The sequence below is a fragment of the Lagopus leucura genome, unplaced genomic scaffold (genome assembly GCF_019238085.1).
Source record: "Lagopus leucura isolate 7727_CA_CO unplaced genomic scaffold, USGS_WTPT01 34984-0_obj-0_obj, whole genome shotgun sequence".
Classification (NCBI taxonomy): domain Eukaryota; kingdom Metazoa; phylum Chordata; class Aves; order Galliformes; family Phasianidae; genus Lagopus; species Lagopus leucura.
In genome coordinates, this window is record NW_024968552.1 from 13446 (window position 1) to 18454 (window position 5009).

The 5009-nt window shown below is 50.8% G+C and overlaps 1 long non-coding RNA gene across 1 annotated transcript in view; it reads left to right on the forward strand.

Moving 5' to 3' along the window:
* The first annotated feature begins 3354 nt into the window (after window positions 1-3354).
* LOC122193713 overlaps window positions 3355-5009 on the forward strand; it is a 3855-nt gene continuing 2200 nt past the window's right edge. The window contains exon 1 of the long non-coding RNA XR_006182959.1: window positions 3355-3711. This is a non-coding gene — a long non-coding RNA (uncharacterized LOC122193713). The remainder of the gene's footprint in view (window positions 3712-5009) is intronic.

Here is a 5009-nt window from a genome sequence, read left to right on the forward strand (position 1 = left end):
AGGCAAGGCAAGGCAAGGCAAGGCAAGGCAAGGCAAGGCAAGGCAAGGCAAGGCAAGGCAAGGGTGTCAGCCGTTTACAGGCTGCTTCAGCCTGGGGATCTGCGGATCTTCACCCTGGGAAAAGGGAGGGGAAAAGGGGGAAGGGACCTAAAAACAGAACAGCGGCAACGATCTGAGGAGGAGAGTTAATTTACTGCATGTGATATTGGGATGCAAGACAACACACTGTAATACAATATACAATTGGAACTGAGGCTCATAAATAAAACGAGGAAGAGAGTGTGTATCTGAAATTGAAGGCCTCACTCAGATCTGAAGGCAGAACAGCTGGGGAGCGCACCGACGCATGGCCAGGCAGCGAGAGACAGAGAGAGGAAGAGTGCTGTGATTGCTGTCATGGTTTTGTGACTTTTGGCTTTCGGCATTCCACATCACAACATCACGTGGGGCACTGGGAGTTGAGCTGTTAGTGCTCAAGCCCTGGGTACCTGCCCAGAAGAGAAGGAGAGCTGCATTCCCCGGGGGCTTGGCGGTCAGGGAGAGGAGGTTTGACTGCTGGCAAGGTCTCCTGATGCTCCTTTCTGCCTCCCCTTCGTCGCGGGCGCTGCTCCCATCTCCCTGCGGCTCAGCTGCACTGCGCCTCTCACCTCAGCCTTGTGCTGAGGCTGGTCCACCTTGCAGACATTCTCTCATTATATCTGATTTATTAGCTTCAATTCTGATTATATTGTATTACAGTGTGTTTCTCCTCAGATCATTGCCGCTGTTTTCAATTATTTTGGGGTCCCTGTTTCCCTTTTTTTTCAGAGGCGCAGATCCGTGGATCCCTCCGCCCCGCTGGTCACAGAACCGGGCTGAAGCAGCCCGTAAACCGCTGACATTCTTGGTGGAGAATGCAGGCAGCGAGTTGCTTTGTAGCTTTTTAGAACAAATCTCTGCTCTCGGAGAGCTCCATCGGGAAAGTTTATCTTTTTCACTGGTGCTCACTGAAAACTTGACCTTGAAAGTCCAGGCAGACTGCCAATGTTCCAGCGTTCCTATGATAATTGTAAACTTGGAGCACTGCCATCTTGCTTCTGTAAAGAGAGGAAAAAAATGATCCTGCTTTCTCTTCTAATCCTGCTTGCAGAGGGAGCTGCTAATTTTGCATAACTTGTGATTTTTAAGCAGGCTCCCAGTCTCTCCTTTGAACCCTTTATGCAGTTTTTGAATGCTCACCTGATGGCGTTGTTAATCTCCCTGAATTTACTGTTCTTCATTGCGGTCGGTTTTTGTATTTATTGTATTTTGAGGAAGCCTGCCCCAGAACCAGGGAATTCTGAGTGGCAGGGGGTGTGGAGAGGCTTGGGAGAGACTTCAGAGAGATGGACATCTTCGGTGCCATGGAACTTTTCTCCTGAACACCTGAAAGACCCTGAGAGCTTAAGCATTTATTTGAGACAGGAACGTTGCGGCTCAGGCAGATCTGAGGAGGCACAAATGATTTGGGGCCTGGCTAATGCTGATCGGGCATTATTCAGTAGTATCCCAAAAAGGGAGGGAGCTTGTGAAATAGAGAGAGAGAGTCTGAGAGCTGAGAGGGACAATCTCCGGGCTGAGCGAGAGTCTCCTGGTTGAGAGAAAAGGCCTCCAATCTGAGAGGGATGTCCTCAACTCTGAGAGATGCCCTCCAAAGCGGGAGAGACTCCCTGCAATCCCAGAGAGTCTCCTAGTCGAGAAACAGAGTCTCCAAATCCAAAGGGAGAGTCTCCAAGGCGAGACAGAGAAACTCCGGGTTGAGGAAGAGTCTCCTAGCCAGGAGAGAGAAGCTCAAAACATGGCAGGAGTGTCTCTGAGCTGAGAAGGAAAGTCTCCGAGTCAAAGGGGAGAGTCTCCGAGCTGAGAAAAGGAATCTCCAATCTCGACAAGGTGCCTTCAAATATGGGCGAGACTCCCTTCAGTCCAAACTTAATGCCCTCCAACCTGAACTAAATACTCTCATAGTCGAACAAGACAGACTCCACGCGGAGCTGGACAGTGAGAGCATCGGAACTGGCCAGCCTGACCAAAACCACAGGAGGCACCACCATTGATGTCAGTCGCCCCTGTAAGAGGATGGAAAACGAAACGGATCTCAACTCAGAAGAGAAAAAGAGGAGGAAAGAGGTGGCCAGTGCTCTATCTTTACACTGACTCATGGATGGTACCAAATGCTTATGGCGGTGGTTACAGCAGTGGGAGCAAAATAACTGGCAAAGAAGGGGTAAACCTATTTGGGCTGCTGAACTGTGGAAAGACATTGCTGCCCAAATAAAGGATATGGCTGTAAAGGCGCATCATGTGGATGCTCATGTGCCCAAGAGTCGGGCTACTGAAGAACAGCAAAATAACCATCAGGTAGACCGAGCTGCCAGGATTGAGGTGGCTCAAATAGACCTGGACTGGCAGAACAAGGGTGAATTATTTCAGGCTTGATGGGCCCATGAGACCTCACACCATCAAGGAAGAGATGCAACATACAAATGGGTTGGAGACCGAGGGGTGGACTTAACTATGGATGCCATTGCACAGGTTATTCATAACTGTGAAACATGTGCCATCATCAAACAAGCCAAGAGGATGAAACCCCTCTGGGAGGAAGGGCGATGGCAAAAGTACAAATATGGGGAGGCATGGCAGGTTGATTATATCACCTTGCCACGATCTCGCAATGGTAAGCATTATGTGCTTACTATGGTGGAGGCAACCACTGGGTGGCTCGAAACATATGCAGTACCCCATGCTACCGCCCGAAACACCATGTTGGGTCTGGAGAAACAAGTGCTGTGGCGACATGGCACCCCAGAAAGGATTGAGTCAGATAACGGGACTCATTTCAAAATGCTCCTGTAAATACTTGGGCCAGAGATCATGGCATTGAGTGCATTTATCACATCCCCTACCATGCACCAGCCTCTGGTAGAACTGAACGCTACAGTGGGTTGCTAAAAACCACAAGAGACATCCTCTCTCTCATTATATTTGATTTATTAGCTTCAATTCTGATTATATTGCATTATGGTGTGTTATCTTGTATTCTAATACTGTATTTAGTAAATCAGTTTGTTTTTCCTCAGGTCGTTGCCACTGTTTTCAGTTATTTTGGGGTCCCTGTTTCCCTTTTCCAGAGGCGCACATCCGCGGATCCCTCCACCCCGCTGCTCACAAAGCAGCCCGTAAAGCGCTGACAGCTGAAAAGGACCCAAATGATCATCTGGTTTCAACCCCCCTGTTTTGTGCAGGGTCACCAACCTCTAGATCAGGCTGCCCGGAGCCACAGCCAATGGCAGGAGAAAGAAAGAAGGGCGGAGGGGGGAGCAAGGGGCACAGTGGCTCGGTTGTGGAGGAAACTGGTCGGGGCAGTTTTGCTAGTCTGAGCTGCAGCTGGCTTTTGCCTCCAGGCTGCGCCACTTTCTGACACCGCACAGGAGTTAGAGAGCTTTCTTCCCCACCCAGATGGGGCACTGCGACCGAAATCTCTTCCACTGAAGGACCAGAGAGGAGCTGAGTTGAGTGCACACACCAAGTGATTCTCGGGTAGCTCTGAGCCATGCTGGGTCTGGCTGCAGGCTCCCCGGAATAGCCGAGGCGCTCCTTTTAATCGCTGCCAGTAAGGCAAGACAGAAGCACCAGCTGCACAGAGCCAAGGGGATCCCCGAGTAGGAGCCCACAGCCGAGCAGCAGGCATCCCGAGTGCGTGAGCAGCCTGTGCTTCCTGGGAGAAACGCGGTGAGGGGGTGTTTGAGAACAGCCCCAAGGAGAAACGGGCTTTGAGTCCCTGTTACAGGGGGTTCCGGAGGGATTCAAGGGCCTCCGGGCTCCGTGTTTCCCACAAGTAACATGGTGATTGAGATCCATGGTGCCCACGAGGAGCTGAAGCGCTTGTTGATTGTGCTGCCCTATGGAGGCTGTCGCCGTGGATTTGGTTGTGACCGTGGATGTGCGAGCGCTGCTGCGGCTGCGCCGAGCTGCTTGCTTATTTTTGTCTGCCTGTGGTGGTGAATCTGCATGCTGGGTCAAGCTTTATCTTACTTTTGTAGCTGCAGCAGCGTCTGTGTGTCGCAGTGCGTGCTGAAAAGCATGAAGTGTATTAAAAGTGTTTGTAGGTTGTTGTGATGGGTTGCAGTTTGCAGAACAGATGGGCACTGGAACAAGAAACAGCCCTACCCCACACACTCCCACCCCCCAAAAACCCCCGGCCACAGCTGGCAAGGCGCTCAGAGACAGAGAGAGCCGCTGGAGAGACGCTGCAAAGCCTGCTGTAAAACGGTGCCTCATCTGGGAGGTGGGGAGGAATGCAATGGAAGCAAGAATGCCCTTATCTGCAGGGATCCAGGAAACCCGATAGCCTGCAGGCAGCGGCTGGGAGCCTCCGGGGCTGCAAATGGGACTGGAAAACAGCATTCAGTAGACACCATTGGTTTTTGTATTTAGCAGGGGTTTCATTGATTGAGACTGGAGGAACTAGAGGATAAAATGAAGTTTTAAAATGGGGATTTTCATAGGCAGGGGAGCTGCCTGCAAGATCAGAGAGAGCTGAGCCAGGGGGAGAAGCCTGGGAAAGGCACAGGCCGAGGCAAGGCACAGGAGAGAACAAACTGAGAAAGCAAAGGAAAGAAAGGAGAAGGATAGAATCAAGAAATTACTGGCGTTGGCCATAATGCAGGGGAAATGAAAGAAGGATGGTGGGAACAAAGAAAAGGATATTGAGGTACAACAGAAATGCTGGAGCCAAGAAGGCAGACTGTAAGGCCAGAGAGCTCAGAGCAGTGGGAGTCAAACGTTTCTGCGTTTGGATTAGAAAACTGTTTTCTATTTTTTATGTCATGGTCTGCACTGCCATGGTTCTTTCTGGGAGTCTTTCCACTATACTTGGGAGGGGAATCTCTGATTGTTTGCATCATTTACCCTCTAGATGAACCTTCCCCAGGAACGCACGCTCCATGGGTCTGCATGCACTTGGCGTCACCCACTGTGGGTCTGCATGCACT